Source organism: Lactuca serriola, chromosome 7 (assembly GCF_051521515.1).
Source record: "Lactuca serriola cultivar US96UC23 chromosome 7, Lser_US96UC23_V15, whole genome shotgun sequence".
NCBI lineage: Eukaryota > Viridiplantae > Streptophyta > Magnoliopsida > Asterales > Asteraceae > Lactuca > Lactuca serriola.
Genome location: NC_136414.1, coordinates 186,149,302 through 186,166,365, shown reverse-complemented (window position 1 = coordinate 186,166,365; position 17,064 = coordinate 186,149,302).

The window sequence follows — 17,064 nt, the reverse complement described above, 5'->3', positions numbered from 1 at the left end:
TAGATGGTAATTATTGGACTTTGTTTGAAGAGATTGGAATGAGAGGGACTAGTTCTGTCATTTTCTCTATATGTTTGCATGGAGCGGCGTATTTATCTGTTGATTGCCCATCAACAACCCTAACCCTACACAAAACATCAGCCGCCACCCTTATACCTCCCCTTCCCTAGCCGCCACCCCATGATGTTGCTGACCTTGTATCCTTATTGCCGGCTGCTGCCACCTTGACGAGTTCGAGCACCAACCACCGGCGTTGACACCGTGTCGAAGATGGAACGCCATCGTCAACCGCTGACGACAGCGACCACCATAAACTGCCGCCCTTCCCCTTCTCTTTCTTCTTAGCTGCCTTAGCTTCTTCTAGCCCGTCGCCGAGCATCGTGTGTAACCAGGGAAAACCCCAGGGACCGACGTTTCAGTCCTGGGAGGACCAGGCGAGCTGTTGATGAGGGGTTTTGTCTTTGTGGACGCTGCCATGCGACTGTTCCACCGTGAGGCTGCTGCTAACGCCATTTTTCCGCCATCAGCCACCACTGTGGTTCGGGGTTCATGTTGAGGTTGCGAGTGCGTGTGGGTTCTGTCGAAGAGGAGTCACGAAACACCACCATGGCGGTCGGCCATGGTGGTTGCCGCCGATAATGGAGCTGCTGCCACCAACCGTCGTTGCTGCCTTCGCCACCCACCTCAGTGGGTGTTGGATTTATTTTTCGGAATTGAGATGTGTGTGTTTGTGTACTGTGATGGGATGAGGCCGCCGGAGATCCGAAGAAACCACCACAACCACCACTGTAGGGTGGTGACTGCCACCATGAACCACCGTGGGTGGGTGTACTTCAGTGTGTGTTTCTTTAGTATAGTGTGTGTTTATTTCGTGAGTTCATTGTAAAATGTAAAAATTGGAATAATGGAAAGAAATTGAAAACCACCACCATAGGGTGGTGGCTGCCACCACCGGCTGCCGTGTCGGGTGGCGGTGTGCTTAGTTGTGTTGGGATTGCTAGTTTGGGGATGTTTGGTCAAGGGACTAAAACCCTAATGGGCCCAATGAGGCTTAATGGGCATAAAAGCCCAAACATGTGTCTAATAGGCTTAGTGGACCCTAATGGATCCAATGACTTAACTAATGGGACTATTGTGCTAAGATGGGTAGGAAACCCTAATTAGGGTTTAGAAAACCCTAATATTGGATTTATGGGCTTGGACTTATTGAGACCAACTTGTGGGCCATTGGAATAATGGAAATTGTGTGATTAAGCCCAATCACACCATTTGACTTATTTAGAAGAATGATGGACTTAATGGATTAAGTCCTTAATGGGTTAAGTGAGAAACACTTAACCCTAATCTTCATCTTATGTGAAACCCTAATTTCACATGGGTGTATTGTTGGGCCTTCTATTGGGCCTTGATGATTGCGTTATTAATGGGCCAGCCAAAGTCAAGCAAATGGACTAGAATACTTAATGGGCCTAGGGTAAGGCCCATGTAAGGGGTTTGGGCCCAATTTGGAAAATTGGGCCATAGATGGGCCATAGTTTGGGCCTTAATGATTATATGATGTTGGGCCTTAGAATAAGACCATGTATAGGCCTAGGCCCAATTTGGAAAGTTAGGCCATGTGTTGGGCTTGATTCCTAATTGACTTTAGGCCTATGGATTGGGCCTTGGGCTTGAATGAGCCAAGCTTAGGGGTAATGTAGTAATTATCCAAAGAATGTACTATTGGTTATGTGTTGGGACCCAATTATTAATTGGGTGATGTTTTGATATTGACAGATCGGGCATCTGTCATCCAACAGCTGGGGTCGAGTCTGCGGGACTTCAGCAGTGTGGGGTCGAGTCTGCGGGACTTCAACAGTGTGAGGTGAGTTACCTTCCAGTAGGAGTGGGTCTACGGCCACAATGCCGACCCACTAGTAGGAGTTATTTTTTAGATGATTGTCTTTGTGATGATTATCTGGTGTGTTGTTATCTGATATGCTTTACGTGCTAGGATGCTATGACATATGTGTTAGTAGCGGTTGGGGTGATATAGCCCATAGTTACCGGTTGAAAGATACCAAAGGGGTAGATAGTACCCATGCATGCCTAGAAGTATGATCATGATATGTTATTATGTGGTAGTGGTAGGGGTAAAATAGTCCCCGATTACCGGTTGAAAGATACCAAAGGCAGTTATCGGTTGAAAGATACCGAAGGGGTAGACAGAACCCATGTATGATATGTTATTAAATGACCAGTATGGTTATGATATGCCATTATGTGATTCAGTATGTTTAGGTTATGTTATCATGGAACCAATATGTTTATGACATGTTATTATATGATAGTGGTGGGGGTGAAATAGTCCCCGGTTACCGGTTGAAAGATACCGATGGCGGATACCGGTTGGAAGATACCGATGGCGGATACCGGTTGAAAGATACCGAAGGGGTATACAGAACTCATGCAGGCTTATCTCTTTGTTTATGATATGTTGGTATGTGATCATTATGTTATGATGTTAGTATGTGATCGATATGTTATGATGTTAGTATGTGATCAGTATGCTATGATATTAGTATGTGACCGGTATGTTTATGATATATTATTATGTGATGGTGGTGGGGGTGAAATAGTCCCCATTTTAAAACCGGTTGAAAGATACCGATGACAGTTACCAGTTGAAAGATACCGATGGTATTATGTGGTATGTGGTATGATGGGAGAACTCACTAAGCTTCATGCTTACGGTTTACAGTTTTGGTTTCAGGTGCTTTGTTTGCAAAGGAAAGGAGCCGGCTTGATTGCAGCGCATCACACTATGTTTTCCGGACACGAGATCCTTGGGATTATACTTTGATACGGTTTCATAATATTAAATTTTGATTATTCACACTTTGGTTTTATGTAATAACCTAATTAAAAATGAAATTTTTGGCCTTGAATTTTGGGATGTTACAAGTTGGTATCAGAGCCTTGGTTTGAGGGATCCGGGCACACTCTTGGGTGTGTCTGGACTCAAAATGAGGGCTTGGTATGAAAATTGTCAAAAGAAAATCATTTTATAAAAAGAATTTGAAAAGAATTTGGATGGAGAAAAGAACTTTGAAAAGGACAAGGTGTGTGATGCGTGCAATCAGCCGAGCTCAAGTAAGTTTTCCCCAAAATACCTATACATGTTGTGTTATGATATGATATGATTATGAGAACTGCATGCTAGACTAGGGCTAAGGATCTAGGGAGATGCCTCATGTGCCTGCTTTATATGCTTGCTGAATTAGATGATAGTACTGATCAGTTAGTGATAGGATAGCCTGTTTAGGTTATGCCTGATTGTGTGAGCCTCAGAATCGTATGCTAGTATAGATCCCTAACAAGAGGATAAACTAATCTGATTGGAATATGTTGGTGAGATTTTCCATTGTCTGAATGCTGCTTGCTTGGTGCTTTGAGGGACTCTTAGTAATGTGAGCTAGCTACTAAGTGAACATGCTAAGTCGCAAATGGCTATATTCATGAGGTAGCTAGTTGACATTAGTGGGAAGTTCTTTAGCAACTGAGGACTGGGTGAGCACGGGAACCTAGGAAAGCCTAGGATATGCTCAGTGGGTTAGTAGTGAGGTTCGGTGAGACTTGGGTGTACCAGTTGAGGAAGTGACTTGGAGGATTCGAGAGGATTGCTGAGGAAAGTATGGATAGGTGTGGAAGCTAGTATTGGTCCCGTACTACTGAAAGCACAGGATCCATACTCGAATCAGTGAGAGTCTTGGAGAATCTAAGAAGCTTCAGGGAAGAGTTTGTGACCCAGTGTGGGGACAGAGGATGTTCCAGTGTTGCAGCTTAGCCATTGGCAAGCGAGCTAGTGAGCGTGACAGGGTGTCAGACCCTGAAGGATATGATTTCCAAGAGTTGTAGATGCAGGAGCGATTTGGGAGCACCCTGGAAAGAGGTGCATGCTAGGTGCGTATAGTAGAGGGTACCGGGAAGAGATCCATGACTTATGATCAATGGGTGAAAGGCCAACAGGGGCTGAGTCAGTGTAGTGCGTACGAGAAGGTACACGAGGGAGTTTGTCACTCCAAGGGTTTAGGCTGCTACAGGGAGCGGGGTTGGTCATGTCAGCAGAAGGGGATCAGATTTCAAGAGTACTCATCGAGGTTTCCGAGGATGGGAGATCTCAAGGTTTAATCGGTGATTAAACGCTAGCATGGGTGGACACAGGTTGTCATCAGTGGGATATTAGAAAGCGAGGAGGATTGGGAATCCTTCAATTCTCATGTAATGTAAAGACTTAGTCGAATCTAAATGGGGGAGATACTTTTTATAAAGTTCTCCAACTGTGAGTTCTGGTTGCGCGAGGTGCAATATCTTGGGCACCTTGTCAACTAGAAGGGCCTTCTCGTTGATCCGGCCAAGATAGAGGCAGTGATGCAGTGGGAGATTCCGAGGTCTCCAACCGAGATTCGGAGTTTCCTGGGTCTAGCGGGTTATAACCGGAAGTTTTTATGGGACTTCTCCGAAATTGTGGGCCCTTTGACCCGACTGACCAAGAAGTCGACGACCCTTCCCTAGGGGCCTGGGCAACAGACATCCTTCGAGGCTCTCAGACAGCGGTTGTGCGAGGCACTGATTCTCACCCTGCCAAAGGGTGTGGATGATTTCATGGTTTACCGTGACGCTTCGATCACGGTCATGGGCGCGGTATTGATACAGTGGGGTCACATGATAGCAGATTTCGGGAACTAGGTTAGAGTTCTGGTTAGGACTAAATTTTAGTTGAGGGTTAGGTCGAGTGCGTGTTCGACCCGGTTTGGAAAGTGTTGTAAGACTGCGGGGGTAGCCGTAGCATTCACTAGTTATCAGGTAGCATGGAAAGTGTTGTAAGACTACGGGGGTAGCCGTAGCATTCACTAGCGATCAGGTGGTATGGAAAGTGTTGTAAGACTACGGGGGTAGCCGAAGCATTCGCTAGCGATCATTTAGTATGGGAGGTGTTGTAAGACTGCGGGGGTAGCCGTAGCATTCACCAGTGGTTAGTTAGCATGAGAAGTGTTGTAAGACTGCAGGTGTAGCCATAGCATTCACCAGTAGCTAGATAGTGATAGAGTGTTGTAAGACTGCGGGTGTAGCCGTAGCATTCACCAGCAGCTAGATAGTGATAGAGTGCTGTAAGTCTGCGGGTGTAGCCGTAGCATTCACTAGGTTGGTAGATGGCATGAGCGTGTTGTTAGAACACAGAAGGAACAGTAGTACCCACTAGTTCGGGTGCAGCAGTAAGGATATGGAAATCCACATATTGGATTTCGGTATTACCCAGATGGATTAGATCTGGTTGAGCCAGTGATAAGACTGTAGGAACGTCACTACAATTATGAGATCAGGGAAGTAATGGACTGCTTAATGGCGTTTGTGATGAAAGGCTACCATTGGTTAGGTAGCAATCACTTTTATTCTCGGATTGGATGATGACAGGATGTGACGCATGGACCCGATCGGTTAGATCAAGAGGTTGTTAGAGCCACAGTGGCTTGATAACTAGTGTCAACTAGTTCCAAAGAAGGATTTTGTTTAAAAGTCGTGTGAGGCGACTAAATGGGATTCCTCTGGCTCCGTAGCTAGGCTGGAACCCGGTATTACAGATGGTTGGTGAATGCATTGAGACCAAGCAGGTCTCGTTAGATTTTGGAAATCAACCATGTGGCAACATACTGCTTCAGGCAGTTCAGTGTTTGGGCAGTTTCAGCGTCTGGGCAGTATTAGTACTTGTGTCTTAGGTTGCAAGTACACACGGAATAAATGGTTTATTGGGGAGTGACAAGTCACTCACGGCGGGATTATTTAAAGCCTTAGCCAAGTATAAGTGATACGAAAGGATATTTGGGTCTGTGACCCTGTTTTATACTGGGAACTGCAAGTGATCGGAAGTTAAGTAGTCGGTTGTGGGATAAACAGACTGGACTCAGCGATAATGATTCAGTATGAGTGGTCTGTTAGGGATACAAATCATCTCGAGACAGCAGACTCCAGATGGAGTAGACAAGATCTTGTTGCGAGGAATTCGTTCACCTTCGGATTTTAGGGCTTTACGAGGATTGGTCATGGCTACCCTGGGAGGGCTAGGGTGTGCCCAGGTTGGTGACCCAGCTACTAGAGTGGTTGGGCGAGTAAGGAATGGTAAGAAATGATTTCAAGGACGAAATCTAATTTAAGTGGGGGAGAGTTGTAACACCCTTTATTTATTAAATAAATAAACAAATTAATGAAAGAATTGAAGCCCTAAAATAAATAATTATATAGCAAAGGATGGTCTTGAAGGGCTAAAAATGTCATAAATGAGAATTGGGGGTTAAAAAGTTAAATTATGGATTGATTTTGAAAAGGATTTGTTGAGAAAGGGGCTGTTTAGTAAAATTTGGACTTAATTTGTAGAGGAGTTGAAGGGACAGGGTTTAGATCGTAATTATTGGACTTTGTTTGAAGAGATTGGAAAGAGAGGGACTAGTTCTATCATTTTCTCTATATGTTTGCATGGAGCGGGGTATTTAACTGTTGATTGCCCGTCAACAACCCTAACCCTACACAAAACATCGGCCGCCACCCTTATACCTCCCCTTCCCTAGCCGCCACCCCAAGATGTTGCCGACCTTGTATCCCTATTGTCGGCTACTGCCACCTTGACGAGTTCGAGCACCAACCACCGGCGTTGACACTGTGTCGAAGATGGAACACCATCGTCAACCGCTGACGACAACGACCACCAGAAACCGCCGCCCTTCTCCTTCTCTTTCTTCTCACCCGCCTTAGCTTCTTCTAGCCCGTCGCCGGGCGTCGTGTGTAACCAGGGAAAACCCTAGGGACCGACGTTTCAGTCGTGGGAGGACCGACCGAGCTGTGATGAGGGGTTTTGTCTTTGTGGACGCCGCCATGTGACTGTTCCACAGTGAGGCTGCTGCTAACGCCATTTTTTCCGCCGTCAGCCACCGCTGTGGTTTGGGGTTTGTGTTGAGGTCGTGAGTGCGTGTGGGTTCTGTCGAAGAGGAGTCACGAAACACCACCATGGCGGTCGGCCATGGTGGTTGCCGCCGATAATGGAGCTGCTACCGCCGACCGTCGCTGCTAGTTTTCTTGTGCTACTGCCTTCGCCACCCACCTCAGTGAGTGTTGGATTTATTTTTCGGGCTTGAGATGTGTGTGTCCGTGTACTGTGATGGGATGAGGCCGCTGGAGATCCAAAGAAACCACCACAGCCACCACTGTAGGGTGGTGACTGCCACCATGAACCACCGTGGGTGGGTATATTTTAGTGTGTGTTTATTTAGTATAGTGTGTGTTTATTTCGTGAGTTCATTGTAAAATGTAAAAATTGGAATAATGGAAAGAAATTGAAAACCACCACCTTAGGGTGGTGGTTGCCGCCTCCTGCCGCCACCAGCCGCCGTGTCGGGTGGCGGTGTGCTTAGTTGTTTTGGGATTGCTAGTTTGGGGATGTTTGGTCAAGGGACTAAAACACTAATGGGCCTTGATACCCTAATGGGCCCAATGAGGCTTAATGGGCATAAAAGCCCAAACATGTATCTAATGGGCTTAATGGACCCTATTGGATCCAAGGACTTAACTAATGGGCATATTGTGCTAAGATGGGTTGGAAACCCTAATTAGGGCTTAGAAAACCCTGATATTGGATTTATGGGCTTGGACTTATGGAGACCCACTTGTGGTCCATCGGAATAATGGAATTGTGTGATTAAGCCCAATCACACCGTATGACTTATTTAGAATAATGATGGACTTAATGGATTAAGTGAGAAACACTTAACCCTAATTGTCATCTTATGTGAAACTCTAATTTCACATGGGTGTATTGTTGGGCCTTCTAGTGGGCCTTGATGATTGCGTTATTAATAGGCCAGCCAAAGTCAAGCAAATGGACTAGAATACTTAATGGGCCTAGGGTAAGGCCCATGTAAGGGGTTTGGGCCCAATTTGGAAAATTGGGCCATAAATGGGCCATAGTTTGGGCCTTAATGATTATATGATGTTGGGACTTAGAATAAGACCATGTATAGGCCTGGGACCAATTTGGAAAATTGGGCTTGATTCCTAATTGACTTTGGGCCTATGGATTGGGCCTTTGGCTTGAATGAGCCAAGCTTGGGGGTAATGTAGTAATTATCCAAAGAATGTACTATTGGTTATGTGTTGGGACCCAATTATTAATTGGGTGATGTTTTGATATTGACAGATCGGGAATCTATCATCTAGCAGCTGGGGTCGAGTCTTCGGGACTTCAGTAGTGTGGGGCCGAGTCTGCGGGACTTCAGTAGTGTGGGGTCGAGTCTGTGGGACTTTAGCAGTGTGAGGTGAGTTACCTTCCAGTAGGAGTGGGTCTACGGCCACAATGCCGACCCACTAGTAGGAGTTATTTGTTAGATGATTGTCTTTGTGATAATTATCTGGTGTGTTGTTATCTGATATGCTTTACGTGCTAGGATGCTATGACATATGTGTTAGTAGCGGTAGGGGTGATATAGCCCATAGTTACCGGTTGAAAGATACCAAAGGGGTAGATAGTACCCATGCATGCCTAACAGTATGATCATGATATGTTATTATGTGGTAGTGGTAGGGGTGAAATAGTCCCCGGTTACCGGTTGAAAGATACCAAAGGCAGTTATCGGTTGAAAGATACCGATGGTATTATGTGGTATGTGGTATGATGGGGGAACTCACTAAGCTTCGTGCTTACGGTTTACAGTTTTGGTTTCAGGTGCTTTGTTTGCAAAGGAAAGGAGCCGGCTTGATCGCAGCGCATCACACTATGTTTTCCGCACACGAGATCCTTGGGATTATACTCTGATATGGTTTCATAATATTATATTTTGATTATTCACACTTTAGTTTTATGTAATAACCTAATTAAAAATGAAATTTTTGGCCTTGAATTTTGGGATGTTACAATAATACTTAGTTAGAATGCCTGAACCTATCTCTCTCTCTCTCTCTGTATATATATATATATATATATATATATATATATATATATATATATAGAGAGAGAGAGAGAGAGAGAGAGAAAGAGAGAGAGGTTCAAAATATAACCAATAACATGGCCTAATCAGATAACCCTGTTTAGCCTTTAGATCGTTACATCGACGTATTAGATCAAAACCACCCACAATAAAATTTTGCATGATTGTGTTAAGAATTTGATAAATTGTAACATCTTGTTTCGGGACGTTTCTCAATTTAGGGATTGTGGACCGTAATTCGATCATGTAAAAGCCTTGGGTTTCAAGGGAATGGAGCTTAGACTCTATCGAATATTGATGGTGTTGGATAAGTGATTTAAACTTTGAATTGTTCGTTGGAAGCTGAGGGATAAAATGGGAAAGGTAATGTTTCGGTCTTCTTGCGTAAATTAAGGATTATAGTTCGAGATGTTTTTAGAGATAAGTAACTAGATAGAGTTGTGGGACTTGTCGATACCTTTTTGTGGATATAAAGATCATCGAAAACGGAGTTGAAACGAAGAAGCTATTCTTGTTTGAAGTTAGGCAAATGGATTCTGGTAGTACGCAAGACGTACTTAAGGGAGTACGCATGACGTATATACTGAGGCTGGGACGCATTTTTAGTGAGAACGCAAGGCGTACTCAAATTTATGCAGGGCATAATTCCGTAGTGTAAAAACTCTAATTTCGGAGTTTTGAGCCATATTTAAGGTCTCTAACCCCTTGGGCGTCCTTCCTATCATCAACTTCCACCATCTTGAGCCTCTAACACTAAACCCTAGCTTTCTTTTTCTTGTTTTCAGCCTTTCATCGTTTATGAGCTTATTTCTTTATTGGAAGGTGGAATCTTGAATAACAAGGTGGTGGCAAAGTTTCTAGAAGAAGGATTCAAGTATAGATCCAACAAGATTACATCATTTTTGGATCATTGTGAGTAAAAAGCTTCAAAATTGCTCATTAGTTTCATAGATCTTGTTAATGTTCATATTTGTCACTTTTTGGTCAATTTAGTACATAAAGTTTAGATCTTGAAAGTTTGTGAACTTGTTATGGATAAAGTTGGAAACTTCATCCATCTACACATCATAATGATTCTGATATGAAGGTTGGAGACTTGGACGTAATGGAATTAGATGAGAAAGATGTGTTTTTGGTCCCTTTGAGGCTTAAAGACTAGATCTTGGTTGTTTGAGTTGTCCTAATGCATAAAGTTGGAAACTTTATCCATTATGGAGCTATTAGGACCTTGATTTGAGTATTGGACGGTTAGCCTTTGAGCATTAAGTGCTTAATATGAAGATTGGCAAAAGAGGCAGTACGGGGGGCGTAATCTGGGCTACGCCCAACGTAGCCTGGTTTTCACTCGTTTTCTGGCTAAGGATCTACGCCCAACGTAGACTTAAGAGCACACAACGCGTAAGTCAATAAAAGGTTGACTGTTAACTTTTTGACCAGTTGACTTTTGGTCAATTATGAGGGGCTTAAGACTCGGAAGGGGAAAAATGGTCTTTTACCCAATTAAGGATTATCCATGTTATTTTTGGACATGTTAAGTTAGAAAATTTCCTTGATTTTTAATCGGGGTTATTTTGGTTATGTCTAGAGTGATTGAGGTGAGTCTTTGTAATGGTAGTTGGATACTTAAGGTATTTGTAATATATTACCATGATCCCCCATAATCGATGTTGTTTGACTAATAATTTCCCTGCCACGACGCTTCATCGGACGTCAAATAGTGAACAATAAAAAAGTTATCACACAGAGATTGTAGCTAGCAATCGCAGGTGGGGCTGTCAATCCCCATATAGATCTATACATATCTTTCTAGCTCTCGCAATATTAACTATTATAGGTACCGTGGGAAGCCGAATTTAATCAAGGCCTTTGACTGAATATTAAATACTCATTAACGCAGTAACCTTAGGTATTTATCTTTTATCTTTATCTTTATCTTTTATCTTTCCAATAAGCAATAACAATCACACTATAAATCCTTTAAACTTTATATTTGATAATTGTATCTTTTCATCTCATAATTCTTTTGTATATATATTTATCATACATATACCCTAGTTATGGTTATTTGAGCACATGATATTTTGGTAGAGTAACGATTAGGTATAGTGCATATCCTTATATTTAACCAACATTACTTCTAGGTACTATTTTATCTTAGGGATTTGTCCATTTTAACATCTAGATGTTATCTCTTTCTATACTATTGGGCATCATAACTCTTAGGTATAATATCATAGCTTACAACTAGGCATAGTATCTATAGCTACATTATCCTAAGGCTTTAAGCTTTATAAAACAGTTGATATTTATAAATATAAATATATTTTGATAAAGCCATTTGATAAAAATGTATCCCCCCCCCCCCCCCCCGTAAAACATTTAAAATAGTGAAAATATGGGCCGTGGACTCACTCTAGTAGCGTATCTGAAGCATCCAAGGCATTGTATCTGAAGCTTCGCGAAATTGAGAGGACTTCCGAAACAGCTTGAGATGTATAGAGAGAGGGTTTGGGAAAGTGTTTGGGATGAGAAAATCAGAAAGTGAGCACCTTTATTTATAGTGGTTGTGCATACGACACACTTCTTGCGCGACGTGCACTCGCTTCATGGCTCCATCCAGAGCTTAGGATGTGTCACGCTTCTGATGGTCCATGTCTCCCTAATCTTGATGAATTTGGGTGTCAGACGTGCGCGACAAGAATGGCGCACACTAGGCGTGTACTCCCAAATCTTTTATAAAAATTCATATCTTCCTTATATGAATCTTGTTTCTTACCTTCTTTATATATATTTGTGTAGCTCTGTACTAGTACTACAACTTTCCTTAAGGTTGTGTTGCAAATTTTAACTTTTATTTTTAACCTGTATTTTATATTTTCTAAAATTCGTATTTCCTTCATACGAACTCCATTTTAGACATTTATATTTTCAAAGTCCTTATCTCTCAGAGTACTATGATTTCCCTTTTAGTGACGTTAACCATAACTCATCCGATTTCTTTATGCCATTTTGACATTAATAGCGTTATTAACGCGATTGGGTTTTATGTTTTATAAAATCATAACTCCTCCAATCGGAGTCAGATTTTCACAACGCTTATATCTTTGGGATCACTTTGTTGTGTACTTTCCAAATACACTAATCGTCATAAAAAATGATGTAACTTTTTGGTCACTCATTTTTTACCTTATGATTATGATTTAACTGATCATACTTTCCTTCATTATGAAAAGTTCTATCATTATCATCGACTGATGCTAATCTCTAGTGACGACTAGAGATGGGAAATTTCCAATTGTCACATTATCCCCCTTGTTTCAGGAATTTCGTCCTCGAAATTCAAACCTTATGGTAATCTTAAGTGGGGGGACTGATTTCTTAATTAGGAAATCTATTCATTTTTCCTATTTGTTAGTACAACTAAATTTCCTTTTTAGTTTTCTACTTCTAATTCTTCAACTTCATTATTAGCATCTAATATCTTTCTTTTAAAACCCTATTTGATTTTATCCTTATTTTACACCAACAGGAAACCTAAATCTTTTATCTTAATATTGGTGAGGATTTCTGGAAGGATTTCTATTTTTATGTTTTTATCACTACATGTACTCAAAACAAACCTTTATATATAATAATGTTGAATAAAACTTCGAGGGGTTCCAATTCCCTTGTTCAAACATTACATAATTATTCCTGTGGATCTTTTTCCTAAACCTCTTTATTCTAACATCCAATATTTCCTTCTACTCGCCTGGTTGACTCTTGCAAACATTGGTGATGTGCCTTGTCCTTCTGCAGTTGTTACACCTAAACTTCTCACATTTTCCCAGATGACGAACTCCACAATTACTTCACAAGAGGTGTCTTCTCAAGTATCCCCTGGTGAAGTGAGTGATCTCTTATGAGGCTTCCTTTCCTCTATTTCCTTCAATAAGGGTTGACTAGATTTTTCCTTGATGATTCATCCTTACTTGTTCTAAAGCTCTTTGGACTTCTTCTTACTCCTTCTTGGGTTCTGGGGCATAGGATCCTTAAGACTGAAGGCTAAAGATTTAGCTCCATCATATGTATTAAGCTGGTGTGACTGCACTTCGACTCTAATATGGGGAGCTAACCCTTGGAGATAAGAATTGATCTTCTGGATCTCCAAGTTAACCGATTCAGGGCATATGGTGACTAGCTACTCAAAGAGTAGGGTATAGAAATCCAAGCCTAACTCTTTGGTGCTTAGACGATTGAATTCTCGCTTGGCTCGTGCCACGTCTCTACTAGAGTGGACTTCTTTTTTCATCTACTTCTTCAATCTTCCCACGGAGTTGCAAAGGTATCATTTACGCCCAAAGTCTTGACCGAATACTCAACCAGAGGAGAGATCTTACCATGAATATCAAGTTGCGAACTTAACTCTATGTTCATGTAACACCCAAAGTTTTGAAGGCCAAGAAAGGAAAGAAAACCTTAATTTTAAGGGGTGACTTGGCGAGTCCAAGGAGGAACTCGACGAGTCCGAGCGGGATCCGGGTCGAGGAGTAAGTGACCAACTCGGCGAGTCAGCTAAGTGGACTTGGCGAGTCCGGTCTGTGCGAGGAAAACCCTAAATTCGGGACTTGGAGTCTATATAAACGTCTTAATCTTCTTCCTAGGGTTCCTTACTGCCTCTTTAGCCCTGGATACCAAACCCTAGCCGTCATATCCTCTATTTGAGCCACTTGTTGCCTTGGAAGGTGCATTAAAGCTTGGAGAAGGAAGAAGGAACTTGAAGGAGCAAGAAGGGACTATAGATCTGGGATTGTGAGTTCATTCTGAGCATTTGGAGGTAATAAACTAGTTCCTGGACCCTTTTTGCACCTAGATCTATGTGTGGTTGTTGGCGCTCTTTAGCCATAATGTTATTATTTTGAGTTAGAAGCCGGATCTGGAGTTGCTACTTCAGATCCAAGTGTGTTATGGACTGGAGAAGCATAAAGTATCAGCCCTTGAGTCGATTTTGAAGCCCTTGGCCTTAAACCCTAGTTTATGGTGGATTTTGCCTAGATCTCCATCTCTACACGTATAGTTTGCAACTTTACGTGGGGAATATGCTTGGGAAGGGTAGATCTACAGTTTGGAGTCCATGTAGGACTCAGAAGTCCTCTGCATGTATGTAGATCTGACTGGACTCGACAAGTCCTTCGAGTGGACTCGGCGAGTAGCATGAAGATGAGGAGGAACTCGACGAGTGGGATGAACAGCTCGTCGAGTCGGATGATGTTGGGCATGAACTCGGCGTGTTGGAGGAACAACTCGGCGAGTTGGATGAAGATTGCCTGGTACTCGGCGAGTCTGTTCTTGGACTCGGCGAGTCAGGTCGCGAAGCCCCAAACCCTTCGAGTTGAGACTCGAATCAGTGAGTCGGGTGGAGACTCAGCGAGTTATTCAGGTCAGGACTCGGAAATCGTTGGACTCGGCGAGTCATAGACTGACTCGGCGAGTCATGTCATGAATGGAAGGATCCTGAGTATGTGAACTCGGCGAGTCAGTAAGTGGACTCGGTGAGTAGGGTTGACCTGGAAAGGTTGACTTTGACCAGGACTTTGACTTAGACCAGAATTGACTTGGTTAACTATCGGGGGTCAGTTAGACTAAGTGTTGCATTAATATTGATAGCTCGGGAAGCTAGTAGAGCTGGAGTTCAGTGAGTGGTCGGGCAGCAGCTAGTGGGATCGTCAGCAAGTTCAGCCAGTGCAGGTGAGTTTCCCTTTGTGTGAATGGGTCTACGGCCACAATGCCGGGCCATGTAGTTATGAGTAGAAAACCCGGGGGTTAGCCCTAGGCACAGTATGCTAGTATGATATTCGGGACGAGGTCCAATGATAAAGGGCGGGTGCCCAAGGAATGGTTTATGTGGTAGTTTATACTTGTTGTCTGTGTGATACTTGTATGTGCCTGGTAGGGAGGTGAGTGTGGGCGAGGTCCTGTATCTCACCAATAGCAGAGAGTGGATGGTGTTCCACATCTCAGTAGCAGCAGAGCAGGGGCGAGGGCCAAGTTAGGGAAGGGGTGAGGGTGGTCTGGGCCCGTACCTCACTATCAGCAGGAGTATGGACAGGGTTCCATGACTCATCAGTAGCAGGACAAGGGCGGGGCCCAGAGATAGGCGAGGCCTTAGGATAAGATCCGTATGTATGTGTTTAGATTATGTGATGTGATGTGTTATGTTTACATGCTATTATATGTTAGTGGGCGAGGCCCTGTGACAGGCGAGGCCTAAGTGAAATAGATCTGTATCCGAGCGGGGCTCGAAGCCAGGCGGGGCCTGGAACAGCGGGGCCGTTGTAGTGGGCGAGGCCCGAGGTAGGGGCGAGGCCTAGGATAGCGGGCGTGGCCCAGTATGTGAAGTATGTGGTTATGCATGGTATGTGGTAGGGTGGGGAACTTACTAAGCTTCGTGCTTACGGTTTTCAGTTTTGGTTTCAGGTACTTCCGGTAGCGGAGGGAAGAGCTCGGGGTGATCACATGGCACACACCATAGTTTAGACAGCCTGGGAATGTTCACTCTGATAACGAAGATGTATTTTGGAAAATAATACTTTGTTTATGTTTTGAAATGAGGAATTTACTTAACGTAATGTTTTATTAAAAGAAATTTTTAGTCTTGAATTTCGGGACGTTACAGTTCACTAGCACACTTGCTCTATATCTTTTTTGTCCAATGGATCAAACTACCTACTCGCCTGTTTCCATAGAATGATCTCGGCTTACTATTGAGAAAATCCTGATAGGTTCTTGTCAATGGACTACCTTCCTTATTGATTCCTTCAACCTTTCTAGCTCTGAGATCACCTAATGCATCAGAGACTTGACGCTGAATCATGGTCTGAATGGTAGTCGGGTCAATCAAGGTTAACATTGCAGGGTTGGTGTCCAGAAATAATGGCAAGAAGGTTTTTTGTTGTTCCTAATGGGGTAAACACTACTTTTCCATTTGTAGGGTACTATAGTTGCTTTCCTAGCAACTTGTCTCCTTGTCACTTGTTTAAACAGAGACTTTATTGGTATCTTTTCTTTTATTGTCGTTTTCTTTCTTATCACGACATGATATTGTTACTTCCTTAGCAACTCTTATTATGAATGAAATTTCTTCTTACTGTTGCTTTCCTAGCAATTGTTATTACGAATAAGGTTCATGTATCACTAATGCTTTCCTAGTAACTCTTATTATGACAATCTCTTATTATTTCAAGGGAATTCTTCTCCCTGAATCTTAATCTTCTAATTACATTAAACCCCTAAAGGATTTTAGTATCTAGGGTATCTAATGGTTTTTTGGGGATGAAAAGTGCCAAATTTAAAATCTTGAACATGCACGCCAGGCATACGATAAGCATACCGTGCACTTGCAGATCAACATTAAAGTCGAATTTTGGCTTCATTCGACACTTTTTCGACATTCATTTTGGTCCCCATCTGATTTGCCTCGACTGGGTCCCACACGCAAGACACACTTCGCGCGCCTGCCTCCAAACATTGATTTCTTCATCTCGTTTGATCACTCTACTTCCATGTAACTTCTATGCCTAATCCTAGCTTGAATTTTAGGCTAAATTTCAAGTTTTTAGGATTTTTGAGGTTTTTATCAATTGATGAATTTGGGTTAGGTTTTGTGAAATAGATGATCACTTAAGCATCCTATACTACCGATTTTACTTACTATACACTCAATTTTGGATTTAATTCATCCATTAATCCTCATTTTGAATTTTTATATTTTCAAAAAGTTTAACTAAATCTGCAAATTTGTGATATTTTAGACGAAATTGGATACCTATTTGTGTTCTATAAGCTTAGTTGAACATCCCTATATAGTTTTTGTGTTGAAAATTAGACGAACCAGTAGGTTACCATGGCTGCTATTCTTCGTGTTCTTGGAGATCGTTTCACAAATGCATGTGCGTCGCGTGCACTCGCATGCAGAGTGCATCTGGCATGTCTGACCCATTTCAACACTTTAAGCATCATTTATCGTATCTCACTTATTCCTAACTGCCTTTCAACCTATTTTTCTACGGATATG